General features: G+C 54.0%; 1 protein-coding gene across 2 annotated transcripts in view; it reads right to left on the minus strand.

Annotated features, from left to right (window-relative positions):
* The window catches only part of AKAP1 (A-kinase anchoring protein 1), a 32980-nt gene extending 19380 nt beyond the window's left edge, over window positions 1-13600 (minus strand). The window contains exon 1 of one of the 2 annotated variants that reach the window (XM_025281259.2): window positions 13415-13600. The gene's annotated coding sequence lies outside the window, so the exon portion shown is untranslated. The remainder of the gene's footprint in view (window positions 1-13414) is intronic. The other variant, XM_025281258.2, reaches the window with a different exon arrangement.
* Between the last annotated feature and the right edge of the window lie 235 nt (window positions 13601-13835).

The raw sequence follows: 13835 nt of genomic DNA on the forward strand, positions 1-13835 counted from the left end.
CTCCCCTAGGGCCTACTACCCGGGAGGCCAAGGACACTGCCTCCCGTTCTCGCAGAAGAATGCAGAAGGGACCTTAACACTGGGGGGTAGGACGGCCTGGCTATTTTGAATCTGGTGGAACTGAATAGCTGCCTGTTTATTTTTAGCAGGTCCATTTGCTGGGGAATAGATGCAGGCTGGCTGGCTTCCCAGCGGTCACACAGAGCCCAAGGCTGGCACGTGCCACAGCCCCACAAGACTGCAGCATTCACCTGGACTCCCCAGGATCTACGGAGAAGGCAATGGCACCCCACTCCAGTACTCTTGCCTGGACAATCCTGTGGATGGAGGAGCCTGGTAGGCTGCGGTCCATGGGGTCGGACACAACTGAGCACCTTCACTTTCACTTTTCACTTTCATGCGTTGGAGAAGGAAATGGCAACCCACTCCAGTGTTCTTGCCTGGAGAATCCCAGGGAAGGCGGAGCCTGGTGGGCTGACGTCTATGGGGTCGCGCCGAGTCAGACACGACTGAAGAGACTTAGCAGCAGCAGCCCCAGGATTTAAAGAGAGTTCTTCCTTCTCCCAGAGGTACCTGCAGCTTCTCAGAAGAGCTTGCTGCTGCTGCTAAGTCGCTTCAGTGGTGTCCGACCCCGTGCGACGGCAGCCCACCAGGCTCCTCTGTCCCTGGGATTCTCCAGGCAAGGATACCGGAGTGGGTTGTCATTTCCTTCTCCAATGCATGCATGCATGCTAAGTCTCTTCAGTCGTGTCTGACTCTGTGCGACCTTATGGACAGCAGCCCACCAGACTCCTCCGCCCACAGGATTCTCTAGACAAGAATACTGGAGTGGGTTGCCATTTCCTTCTCCACAGAAGAGCTTACCCCTGGAGAAATACTGGTCTCACCCCCAAGCCTGATGACCAGTTCAGTCACTGCAGTCTAGAGCCTTCTGCTAATTAAGAAAGCAAATTTCCAGGAGATTTATTAAACAAGAAAACAAGTGTTGGTCCCAGTAACTAAGTCAATTTGGCTGCGGTTATTGTTAGAAAAAGAGTGGCATGTGATTTATGACGGGGTGGGCGGGGGAACTGATCATAACACAAGAGCCGAGGGAACACCAAGAGACTCTCAAGTCCAGTGTGGGCTTGGGCCTGGATCCACTCCTGTGTTCTGAATGGACTGTCATACACTCTCCAAGTGGAAATTGGAATGTTTCTTCCATTATTCCAGCATGATGTGTTACGGTCCCGGGGTGTTCACCAACAGGGGGCGCAAGACACCCCATCTCTGCGTGTCCAGCACATCAAACTCTTGCTAAGGAGCTTCTCCTCTTAAGGGGTCCCTTCCAAGGACAGGAAATAGCTACATGACCCAGCACTTGATGCCACCGCCTTCAGAGAACAGCAGGCTTCTGGCTGGGCCAACATCACCCCCACTGGCCCGCCCCCCTCACCACCCTCCACCCCGGAGGAAGGTCACACACAGAGGTGTGTGTATAGGACTACCAGGGTGTCTCTGGATCTGTACAGGACGCATTTACCCAATTCCTCACCAGGCTGAGGTTATGCACATACATTTAAACCATGCAAATAAAAACTTCCTGTCACCAGAAGCTCACAATGCCAATGGAAGACTCTGGGTGTCTCTCACACACAGAACTGCACCAAGCTGAGCCCACCTTCAGATGTGGCAAAGAGAACTCACCCCAGGAGGCTGTCTCAAAGAAGGCCAGGATCTCCTTAGGTTGTAATGGGGCTAACAACAGAAACTGAGCTTCTAAACCAAGACACACTGGGGAGTGAAGGGGGCAGCAGAGAGGGGAAGAAAGAGTTGGGAGCCAGAGCCAAAAAGCTGGTGGGGGAGGACAAAGGAGTGTGACCTCTGCCGTGAGGACGAGGACGGCAGGGAGAAGTTGTGGCAGCTGAGATTCAGCCAAAGCAGAGCAGGTCGCAAGATGCAAAGGCCTGGGCCATCCCCGAGGGGCGACCGAAGGCTAGGACTGGAGGCCACTTAGTCACAAGGGGCTCCTGAGCACTGGAAACGGGACCGGGGCGACAGAGGAACTGAACCTTAAATCTAATATCAGCTTAAACCCAAACAGCCACGTGCAGCAAGTGGCAGCCTAGCGTCCCGAGCACAGACGCGGTGCTAGAGGGCATCCTCAAGCGCCCGAAGGAGACACAAGAGCCGGATCAATGGCGCGATGGCCAGTGCCTACCTTGCCGGGCAGAGTGTGGTCCTGCCCCTGAGGGTGGGGGACGATGGTGCGCTGGGCCGCAGACCCTCAGCAGCATGACTGAGGCCCCGGAATTAGACTGCCGCGGCCATCCTCAGGCGGTTGGTCTCACCCAGCCCGTGTTCACAGGGTTGTTACCTTCATCCTTAGGGGGCCTGGCTGGGCTGTGACTCGTGTGAGCACCCTAGAGATTCCACACTAGCTCACAGAGAGGGCTGCCTCCACACCCTCCATTGTGACGGCCCAGCGCAGCAGCAGGGCAGCCAGCGCAGCCAGCCCCGCCACACTGCCCACCCTGGTGGGACCCGCGGTCCCACAAGTCACAGGGCGCTTCCCGGCTGCCCTCCAGGAGACTGGAGCCTTCTCCCAGTAATGTCTGGGTGAGAGATCTGCTCAGGGAAGGCTTCTCCTGCTGAAGCAGAAACTTGGGGTCCAGTACCAGAGCTCCAGGTAAGAAGTCAGAAGCAAAACATCCCATCTGGACATGGTCTCAAATCAAGACCTCCTCCTCCTCCTCCAGCTCAATTCAAAATTAAACTTCCAGTTTGCAAAACTTCAGAAACCATAAACCCGTGCAAGGAACGCCCCAAATCCCGACTCCTCCGACTAAACCCACAACCATCTAGCCTCACTCAACTTCAGGTGATAAAATCAGCATCTCCTACAAAAACCTTCCCACTGCATCCCTGAACGACGATGTCACATCCATCCTGCCCCTGATCCCTGGCTTCTGGCAACCTTCTTGCTTTACCAGTGAATTCTGACAGGTCTCTCAGAACGGTGACAGATCAGGTGCCAGGGTAGTGCTCCCAGGCACACGGAGTTCCCACCCACGACCAGAGAACACAAGACTGCCCCAAAGATATGAAGGTGTGCTTGGACAGCAAGCTCACCTGAAAGCTGTTAAGGACGGCACATGCCTTCAAAAGGAGTCAGAAAAGATGCTGAGGAGAGGCAAAAGACGCAAAGAGGGAATACGACACGACTTCCCCAGTGGCAGCCAGTGCAACAGGACTAACTCAGAAATGACCTAACGCATAAGCTAATTTCTACTCAACAAAAAATTCATTGGTGCCAACAAGGTACAAAGTTCAGCGGGGCACAGACACGAACCAGACAGAAACACGGCCTTCTTCCAAGCCTGTCGGTTTCTTTGGGGGAAAATCCCCCAGTGACCTCTTCCTCAGTTGGCCCGGTACTGCCACTGACCAAGTGACAGGTTCAGCCCGAGAGGGAATCAAGGGTTCTGGTTGTGGTGGGGGGGGGGATCTGGCCACCAGATGTCCCAAATTGGACTGTCCCAGGGTAAGAGAAGACAGGAGCATGAACAGCAGCACTGAGCCAGTCAAGCGGGGCAGGGTGCCCGTTCAGCACGCAGACTTTCGCTCCCGCCACTACCTGGTACCCAAATCTGGATCCGCTCTCATTCCAACTACTCCGAGAGTAAAGCCGTCTTTTGCGGGCGTGGTATTGATAGAAGGGATCTGAGGGCCTGGCTTTCTCTGCCGTCTTTCCACCAACCCTTTGCCTTCAGCCACACAGCCCCAACTCCTGCCTTCAAAGGGGCTTGTCCTTGTGCTCAGAGCAGCTTGCTTCTGGTTGGCTGCCCACCTTTGCACACGTCCTCACCAAGACAAGGGAGTAAAACCAGAAAGGAGAGGAAGGAAACAACACCAGAGAAGGGGAGGAGGAGGTTCCAGGACGCAGGGGCCCGGGGATGCTGAGCACGCGGTGAGCATGAGAGGAGCTTCCCACCAGTGGACTGCAGTGGCCAAGGCCCAGGGGAGAGCCAGAGGCTGGAAAGAGATTCAAAGAACACCAAGCTAAAGAAACACAGGAAATCAACTAGGGGAAGAGGAGGAAGGGAGAAGACCAGAGAGGAAACTCGGAGAAGCTAGAACTCTGCAGCCATGGCAATATAAATACCACAACCCTGTAACGTGACCAAATGCTGAGCTGCCCCTCTACTGAGACGATGAGGGGGAAAATGGAGAGGAATGGGCCAAGTCCGTATCTTCCAGATAGAAAAACAAAACAGACAGCACTTTTTAAAAGGAAGGAAGGAAAAAAATAAAGTAGTACACTGCTTAGAAACAGATCCGGCCCTCCTTACCCATGGACGCAGAACCCAAGGACAGAGCCTACAGGGCCATGAATGTGCACGGGTTTCGATCTGCGGAGGTCTGGACCCGACCCCCCAGGAGACCCAGAGGCTGCCCTGCAGAAGTACTTGGGAGGGAGGCCAGCCCCCTCCAGAAGGGGTCAGGACAGGTGGGCGAACACTCTGGGCAAAGGGCTGTTCTTTCAAACCTTAGCAGAGTCAAGTCAAATCCTTCTACAAGCAACCCTATGATAAATTAACATGCTCCTAAGTATTAACTACAGTGGATGTTCTATTACCATACAACTTTTACCTATATGATTAATATGTATCAGTGCTAATCCATCTATGTACAAACTTACACTGCTTTATTTTCAAATACTGATAGCAGTCTTGCTTCAAGAAACCCCCAACTGCCTCCTGACACACAGCAACAATCAGAAGGAGAACAGGCTTACTGAGGGCAAGCTAGCCTCAGGCAGCAGAACCCCTCAGAGCCAGCAGTTTAATAAAGACTAAAGACCCACAGAGAGCCAGGTTCCACTGCAGATGGGGGAGCCCTCAGGAAGCAAAGATAGAGGGAGGGGTAGGGAGTCACATTTCAGGTAATAAGATAACACTGCAGAGATGTGGGAACCTCTGTAAGAAACCCACAGCCTCTCAACAGAGGACTGAGCCCTGGGCATCCCACCGTGCAATGGATTAACCACACTCCTGTGCATCCTTATTGTCACCCTGCTTATGTAACTTACACGCAGAGCACATCATGAGAAACGCTGGGCTGGAAGAAGCACAAGCTGGAATCAGGATTGCCGGGAGAAATATAAGATACGCAGATGACACCACCCTTATGGCAGAAAGTGAAGAGGAACTAAAAAGCCTCTTGATGAAAGTGAAAGAGCAGAGTGGAAAAGTTGGCTTAAAGCTCAACATTCAGAAAACGAAGATCATGGCATCCAGTCCCACCACTTCATGGGGAATGGATCGGGAAACAGTGGAAACAGTGTCAGACTTTATTTTGGGGGCTCCAAAATCACTGCAGATGGTGACTGCAGCCACAAAATTAAAAGACGCTTACTCCCTGGAAGGAAAGTTATGACCAACCTAGACAGCATATTAAAAAGCAGAGACATTACTTTGCCAACAAAGGTCCATCTAGTCAAGGCTATGGTTTTTCCAGTGGTCATGTATGGATGTGAGAGTTGGACTGTGAAGAAAGCTGAGCGCCAAAGAATTGATGCTTTTGAACTGTGGTGTCAGAGAAGACTCTTGAGAGTCCCTTGGACTGCAAGGAGATCCAACCAGTCTATCCTAAAGGAAATCAGTCTGAACATTCATTGGAAGAACTATGCTGAAACTGCAATCCTTTGGCCACCTGATGTGAAGAGCTGACTCACTGGAAAAGACCCCAATGCTGGGACAGATTGAGGGCAGGAGGAGAAGGGGATGACAGAGGATGAGATGGTTGGATGGCATCACCGACTCAATGGATATGGGTTTGGGTGGACTCAGGGAGTTGGTGATGGACAGGGAGGCCTGGCGTGCTGCAGTCCATGGGGTCCCAAAGAGTCGGACATGACTGAGTGACTGAACTGAACGGCATCCTGAATGGTACCAGCTGGGAGAGCTGAGAAAGTGTTGTGTAGTTTAAACGAGGAGCCCGGGCCGAGGAAAGCCAGGTGAAGCCCGCCCGGGAGAGGGGGAGCTTTAGCTCTAAACAGCATGGTCAGTGAAGGTCTCTGCAGAGGTGGCAGCAGCGTGAACAGCAAGGAGCAGCTCTGCCAAGACCTAAGAGGACGGGAAAGGAGGGGGAGAAGTTCCAGCAGGGAGAAGCCAGGCCAGAGTCCTGCGGCAGTCACAAGCCTGGCTGACTCAAGAGCCGGCCAGAAGCAGAGGGCAGGGCAGGACTAAGGGCTGCTGCCCGAGGAGCCATTCCCAGCACCGCTGGGCAGACGCCGAGCTAAAGCTCACCCAACTCCCTCCAGAGAGGGCGCCCCAAGAGCCACAGGACTGCAGGTTCTTAATAAACAGAAGCTGACTGCAGAATCCATTCCAGGACAGAGCGCCCCTGCGGCTGGTAGCACAGCAGGGACGCTGTGACAAGAGGTTCCCTCAGCAAATTCATCTGCCAGGAAGCCCCGGGGGCACACCCCTTATTACCCTTGGGGAACTGGAACTAAGCTCTTACCCTCAGCCCTTCACACCTTCAAACGAATCTGTCAGAATAAGGGGGCCCAGGCCCCCTCCACAGAAGGGGGTTGGGGACAGAGGGCAGCAACGGACAGACAGACACAGGCACAGACAGACACACACATATACGCAGCCCCACAGAAGCCCTTGCCACTTCTTTCAATCAGACTTTGCGAAAACAATCTTGTCTCCAGCCAACATAAACCATAGGCAACAGAGGACCTTATATGGCTCGAAGCTTCCTTAATCAGAAACAGGGAGAGGGGCTGGAGCCGGCAGCTCCGAGTCAGAGGAAAGAAGGAGCGAGGGAGGAGCAGGGTGAGGAAGGAGGGCAATGAGGGACAAAACGTATCCGTCAGCCCCCTTTTTCGTCTCTTTTGGGCCTCAGTGACTCCCCAGGAAGAATTCCCCGTGAATGGCATGAGCTCCCCTTCCCTCGTGGTTTTCTTCTGGCTTAAGCCAGAGGACGCCGGTTTCCAGGCTGCGGTTCTTCAGTGGCCGGTCCTCAGGCTGGGTGACTTCCCATGGAAACAGAACCCAGCCGCTGGGTTGTCCTTCCCCAGGATGGCAGTCCTGACCTACAAGTGTCCGCTCAGAGGACTGCCTGGGTCACATGTCTGCCTGCCCAGAAGAAAGGGCTGGGTCCCTGCCACAGGTCCCGATAGAAGTGGCAGCCCCGGGGATCTCATGAGTGGCCACTCCCACACCCATGGCGGTCTCTAGGGGGCTTTCTCCCTCTTCCTCCCTGATTGAGAGAGGCGGCGGCTTTGGCGCTAGGACCTGCCCCACACACTGAGGCCGCACGCACTTGGCCCTCCTAAAGGAACCACCTGCTAAAAATAGCATGACAGCACATGCTTGGCCGGGCAGGCCGCACCAAAGTCAAAGGACAAAGCGAGGAGGTTATTCTCAGGCCCAGCCCATGCAGCTCTGGGCAAGCCACTCCTTTCTCTTTGGAGAGACAGGAAGGGGGAGGTGAGTGGGGTGGAAATCCACAGGGCGGGGGATGGGGGTGGAAACCTGTCCTCCAAGCCAAGGCTGGAGGGAAGTGATGGGGGCAGTGGGGCGGCCTCCTCCAACAGGGACCAGGCTGCTCTGGGCTGCAGCCTGCTTGAGGGCCAGGGGACCGTCCTGTGACCCTGTGCAAGGTCTGACAGGCCACACTATTATTAGCCAAGGACTGAGTGGCTTCACGACAGCCTTTTCAGCCAGGTGACTGAACTAAGCCATAGAGTCTTCAGAGCAGTTTTCCAGGCCCTAAGGCAGGGCTACCTCACTTAGGAGGCTGTCTGCTCTTAGTCACTGCCATTATTGTGCAGCTTGAAGGCACTGGACGGTTGCATAATTCTGATGATAAACACACTGGAAATATAAGGGCGTTAAAGATCCTTAACTCCCGTTTCCCGTAAAATAACATTGAAAGAAATGAGATACAAATACCTCCCTCCTAGGGCTGAATGAGGCTGGAATGATCTAACAGTCTGACTCAGTTTGTGGGATAAATAAATTTACGTTTTAAAAGCCTGGTTTCACTTTCTGGATGAGGATGGAGGGGTAACAGGGCAGTTAATAAAGAGCCCCAGAGGGCCTGACCCAGCCCAGCTCTGTGTCCTGCAATCAGCTTCCTTTTCACAGAGCCTTGGCTTCCACATACACAAAACTAGAAATTCTTAACCTCATAGGGATGAGAGAGAATAAAAAGGGATAATGTGCAAAAACCCTCCTAAGTTATCAGGTATACAGCAGATGCTCAATAAATGCCTTATACATCTTCTGTCAGGCTCCAAGAAAAGAGTTCACAGTATATGCTGAAGGCCAGTCTAGCAGGGTTCAAACCAAGCACACCCAGGACTAGATGAGGGGCATATGGAAATAAAGCCTGCTCCCCAGAGCCAGACCCACACCAAGACTTGGGGATCCCCACTGGAAACCAACTCTCCCCAAAGCCTTCGGTAAAGACAGGCTTCCTACCGCTCAGACGGCCTGCCGGGACAGAATGAAAATGATACTCGTCTGTAAGGTGCGCGCAACCTGGCTTAGAAAGGCCCACGCTGGGATCCTGCAAAAGTCACCAGGCCACTGAAGGACCAAACAGCAAGTCTGCTGACATGATGACCAAGGCCAATGAGCACAGGCCTTGGAGAACTAGCGAGGACCTTTACGATGATGAACAGTCTCTCGAGCCAAGATGGCTTTCCAAAGGCTTAGCATCCGGCCCTTCGCTTCTCTCTCCCATCCCCAGACCCCTTGCTACACGCCTCTCTCAAACTGTTTCATAATTGATCAATGACCTCCAAACTGGCAGACCAGAACTTGCTTCTGAACATGCCATGGAGAGAGTTGATAAATAACTTGTCACCAAAGATGTTCGGTTTGTGGAATATAGAAGACTAAGGCCAAACACGTGATACTTTACAAGGCGAGACAATGAAGCTCTTAGAGTTGGGCAAAGAACTAAGACCAGTGCTGTCCAACAGAGCCTTCTGTGATGATGAAAACGTTCCTGATCTGCACTGTCCAGTACCGCAGCCTTGGGCCACATGAAGCTATGTGAGCATGTGAAATGTGACTAATGTCACCAAGGAGCTAATTCTTAAAATTTCCTTAATGCTTTAAAAAGCTTAAATTTAACTAGCCACCCATAACTAGTAGCTATCTATAGGACAGGCAGCTCTACACCCTCACCCCTAAGGATGGATTCAGGAAAATAAAGATATAGTAAGAAATAAAAACATTTAATACAGTAGCACCTGAGAGCTAAGTGAACTTCAAATGCACTTAAAACAGTGGATTGACTTTTTTTTTTTTTTTTTTTTAGTCTTTGGCTAGTACTATCCTCAGAGAAGGCAATGGCACCCCACTCCAGTACTCTTGCCTGGAAAATCCCATGGATGGAGGAGCCTTGTGGGCTGCAGTCCATGGGGTCGCTAAGAGTTGGACAGGACTGAGCGACTTCACTTTCACTTTTCACTTTCATGCACTGGAGAAGGAAATGGCAACCCACTCCAGTGTTCTTGCCTGGAGAATCCCAGGGACGGGGGAGCCTGGTGGGCTGCCGTCTATGGGGTCGCACAGAGTTGGACACGACTGATGTGACTTAGCAGCAGCAGCAGCAGTACTATCCTGGCATCCCTGGCCCAAACATACCCCACCCTGCAGGCAACTCCACCTCCCAGCAGCTGTAAGGGGGAGACTAACTCCAGGGCTCCCAGAAGCACAATCTGCATGCATTTCATGCTGACTAACTTTATTTCCCCAGCTGCAGAAACTGAGACCTGCCCAGAACTCCAGCCAGGTTTCAGTCTTGAAAGCTGTAGAGACCTCAACCTCCACCCCACCCTGCCACCCCTAATCAAGACTCCTGTTAGCTAACCCCTCAGGGATGAAACAAGCCCTCAGCACTGCTCAGCTTTACTTCCAGAACTTTCCTGGGGCCCTGCTCTGTTCCCAAGTGCATGGGCCTCAGTGAGGACCAGCACTGCCAGATGGGGACAGCAAGTTTAGTATCAACTTCTGCAAACTTACTCAACTGAGCTGTGGAAACATTCAGATGGCAAGAACTGAACAGAACAAAGACCACTTAGCAGAACCATACAGGAGAGGAAGAGGACACCTTGAAAGGTCCATAAGACTGAAAGCCAGTCCTCAGAATGCTGAACGGCAACACACACTCCTTTTACTGCAACAATCTGCTTAGGAAGCAGTAGACAGAAAAGGTGAAAACCCCATAGACTTGACGACTCCTTGTTCTTCTCACAAAAGCCCTCCAGAGGACTGAGTGTAAGTTCAAACCCAAATTTAGTCAGTTTCTCTATCCTTCAATTTGTATTTTCATTTGCCACTGAAACAATCCCGAATGGCCTCCAGCTTCACTCTCCTCAACTGTACTCAAAAGTGTGAGGATTAAAGGATCAGGGAGGTGCCTGCTTGTAACTCTATCAAGGAAAAGGCGTCCCCTAAATTTTAGCTTCTGTCTCCACAAGTGACTTCTCCAGCCACTCTGTCCTACCCAGAGCACTGTCCTTGTTCTGCATTGCCCAAGTTTAAAATTAGGCATGAGGGCCAGGAGGTTTGCTCAGTGAGAATGCCACACACAATCGGTACTTGATGTTAATAATCAAAGGTGAAATCTGTGTGAGGCATTACATCAGAAAGGGATGTAGATGAAAACACATGCCCTAGGAATGAAGGTCTGGGATTAAAATATATCCCACACAGATTAGCAACTCAAATAGTATCAGATGATTTTAACGGGCTAAGAGGCCCATAAGGACCAACCTCCTCCCCAGAGGGGATAAACTCCCTAGATAGCAGGGTGAAGGCATTAACTCACACCCAAACATCCCCACCATAGCACAACAGTCCACACTGCAGAGAAGACCCCTCATTCAAGACTCACAAGGAAGATTAGGAAGGAAGCACTTGGGGAGAATGGGCTGGAAAGCACCAGCTCACCAGGCACGTGGCTTGAGCCAGGAGGCTGGCTGGCAATGTGTAGGAAGCCAATTTTTCCTCCTTCCAACCAAGTTTCCAGGTGAGAGGTTGGGGAATCGAGTCCTTTTATTAATATTCAAGTCACTTAACAGATTCAAGAGAAACAGAGTCTGTCTGAGAGACTCATGAGAAGGAGGGAAAAAAAAAATAATGTGTGAGTACCCAACATGTGCCAGGCACAGCGCCGCGCCCCACAAATATTATCTCAATTTGTCTTGAGGATGAAAGAAGACTGAAAAGCTTAAAACTAGCCTACACCCACAAACGGTGATTTTGACCTGGCCTGGGTTCAACACCCAAGAATAATCTGCATTACTAGGTAGAATAAATTACTTTAAAATATTTACGCTGAGCAACCTTATTCTGGAGACATATCTCCTTGGCACCTGAGCTGCCACTTCAACAAACATCCTCACCGACACCCTACAGTGGCCAAGTACTTCCTAGAAACTGCTGGGCGGAAGCACAGATAATCCAAGAGCTAGACAGTAGACCAGTCTCACTCACAGGCTGGGAGGGGATCAGTTATCTGCGACTTCAGGGGCCTTCGCCTGAGAATATGTGTGACAATAGAGCCTATTTAATTCAGATAGGCACCAAGGCTTCAATGATTTGCATACCTGTAGGATCCAAAGAACCTACTATAGCCCAAGGCCATTCTTCATCTAAATGCACACCCAGGAATTACTTCCCAGAACCCATAAAACAAGTTCAGAAGTTAGAGGAAAGGTTCAACACAAGTCAAAAAAAGCTCCCCCAAGACTACTTCACTTGTCTCCAGTGCTAAGAATGTCTTAAATCATCAGCAGGGGGATCCCCTGAACTTCAAGAACAGAGGAATTTGACAGACGGGCACGTCATGCTCCCCTCTCTTCACTTCAAAGGTGCTCTGTACCTTTAAGAGCAAAGGGGATGGGCAGTGCTAAGAGCTCAAACTTCTAATTAGAATTTAAAAGAAAATTATTTGGAAGGACTTAGTTCCAAGAATGTGGCAGCAAAGTAAGGTTACTAATTCCCAGAATTGACAGCTTTTTGTGAATGGGATTTCTTTATCAATAATGTCGACAAAGGAGGTGGGGGTATTGGAGAACAAACCAACCAACAAGATATGACTGTACCTAGTGTCCAGCAACCCAGATTAACCTATAGGAGATACATTTAAACACCAGACAGCCTGTACTTCCCCAGGGGAAAGACAGCTAGTTCAACCTCAGGGCTCTGCCCATACACCCGACACGGCTTGAGAGGCCTCCTCTGACACCTGGAGTTCTGTACACCCGGCTGGTGTTAGCGGAGGACGAGGGGGCAAGAAGGCGCCCGCCAACCTCGTCATCTCCGCGGGAAAGGGGGACCGCGAAACGCGCAGTTTTCCCAGCCAGTCGACTGGGCACCACCTGCCACCCTCAGCTCCGGTCCTTCTCTGGGCCTCCTCCAGGGGTGGGAAATAGGAGCGACCGTACCCAAAGTGGCATAATACAGGAGAGCTGGTGAAAGCTCGCCCCCGAGGCATCCAGACCAAAGCCTGCCCACGCACACTGGGACCTGTGACCCCGAAACCAGCGTGCTCCCCCCGGGCCACCCCGGGGAGCCAGGTCAGCCGGCGCCCGGGGCGGCACGCCTCCGTCTCCCCGGACTCCCTGTAAAGGGGCTGGGAGAGCTTGTCCTCGAGAGACACCAAGCCTTCGATACCAGGACCCTAAACCTCCCTCCTCCCGCAACAGGGTTCCAAGCACAGCCGATCTCCGAGCTCAGCCTCGCGGTCCCGCAGACCGAGACCCCGTGCCCTGAGTTCGCCGCGTGCCGCTCCCAGGGGCTGGGCTGCCCGCTCGGGTGTGCCACCGCCGAGCCTCGGTGCGGCGAAACCCGGGGCACGACGGGAGAGCCCAGAAGTTGGGGGGAGCTCTCTGAAGTGACCAGCTCAGCTCCAACCCCGGAGGGGGCGGGGGAAGGGCGCCCGCGGGCCTTCGGACACTCCCGCGCCCTTGTGAGCACCTGGCCCTGCCCGCCGCCGCCGCCTCTCCCGGCGCAGGCCGGGCGCACGCGACCTTTGAAAGGGAAACGCGCGCGAGGCCGGGCGACCTTGGGTGGGACGCATTGGCGTCCGCGCCCCGGGAGGGTGTGAGCCGCAGCTCGCGGAAAGTTAAGCCGCGGAGAGGCGTACGGAGCGCCGCGCCCGCGATTCCCGCCCCCCGGGGACGAGGACGCGCGCGGGGGCCCGCGAGGCTGCCGAGGGCGGCCGCGGCCGGTCACCAGAGACGCGTCAGGCGGGGCCCGGCGGAGCTCGCGGGCGGCGGGAGGGAGAGGGCCTGCTTGACAGGCGGCGACGGCCCGGCCGCCTCAGCACCGCCCCGACGGCGCCGCCCCCGGGGCCCCCGCAGGTGCTCCCCGTTTCACCGGCGGCTCCCACTCACCGCTGCTCGGCCCCCGTCAGGGTGCAGAGTCCTCGCGCCGCCGCCGCCGCCGCCGCCGCCCCCCGGCCCCCCGGCCCCCGCCTCTACCGCGCGGCCCCTCAGCGCAGCGTTCTGACCGCTCCCCCACGTGCTCGGCCGGGCCAGGGGAACACAGACACATTAAATACCGAGGACGCGCGGCGACGTGCCCGCGGCGCGACGCAGGCCCCGCCCCCCGCCCTCGTGCCCCCACGCCGGCCCGCCACCCCTGCGCGTGCGCGCCGCTCCCGGCCGCGCCAGAGGGGGCGCGGTCTAGTGCGTTTCGCCGCCGCCCGCCGCTCGCCACCGCCCGCCGCCGCCGCCGGGCGCTGCCCGTGCTCTCGCGAGATGAGGTGTCGTCTCGGTGGGGCTCGGGAGACAGGCCGCGCTGGATGCTCTGGGA

The sequence above is a fragment of the Bubalus bubalis genome, chromosome 3 (assembly GCF_019923935.1).
Source record: "Bubalus bubalis isolate 160015118507 breed Murrah chromosome 3, NDDB_SH_1, whole genome shotgun sequence".
In the NCBI taxonomy this organism is placed as follows: domain Eukaryota; kingdom Metazoa; phylum Chordata; class Mammalia; order Artiodactyla; family Bovidae; genus Bubalus; species Bubalus bubalis.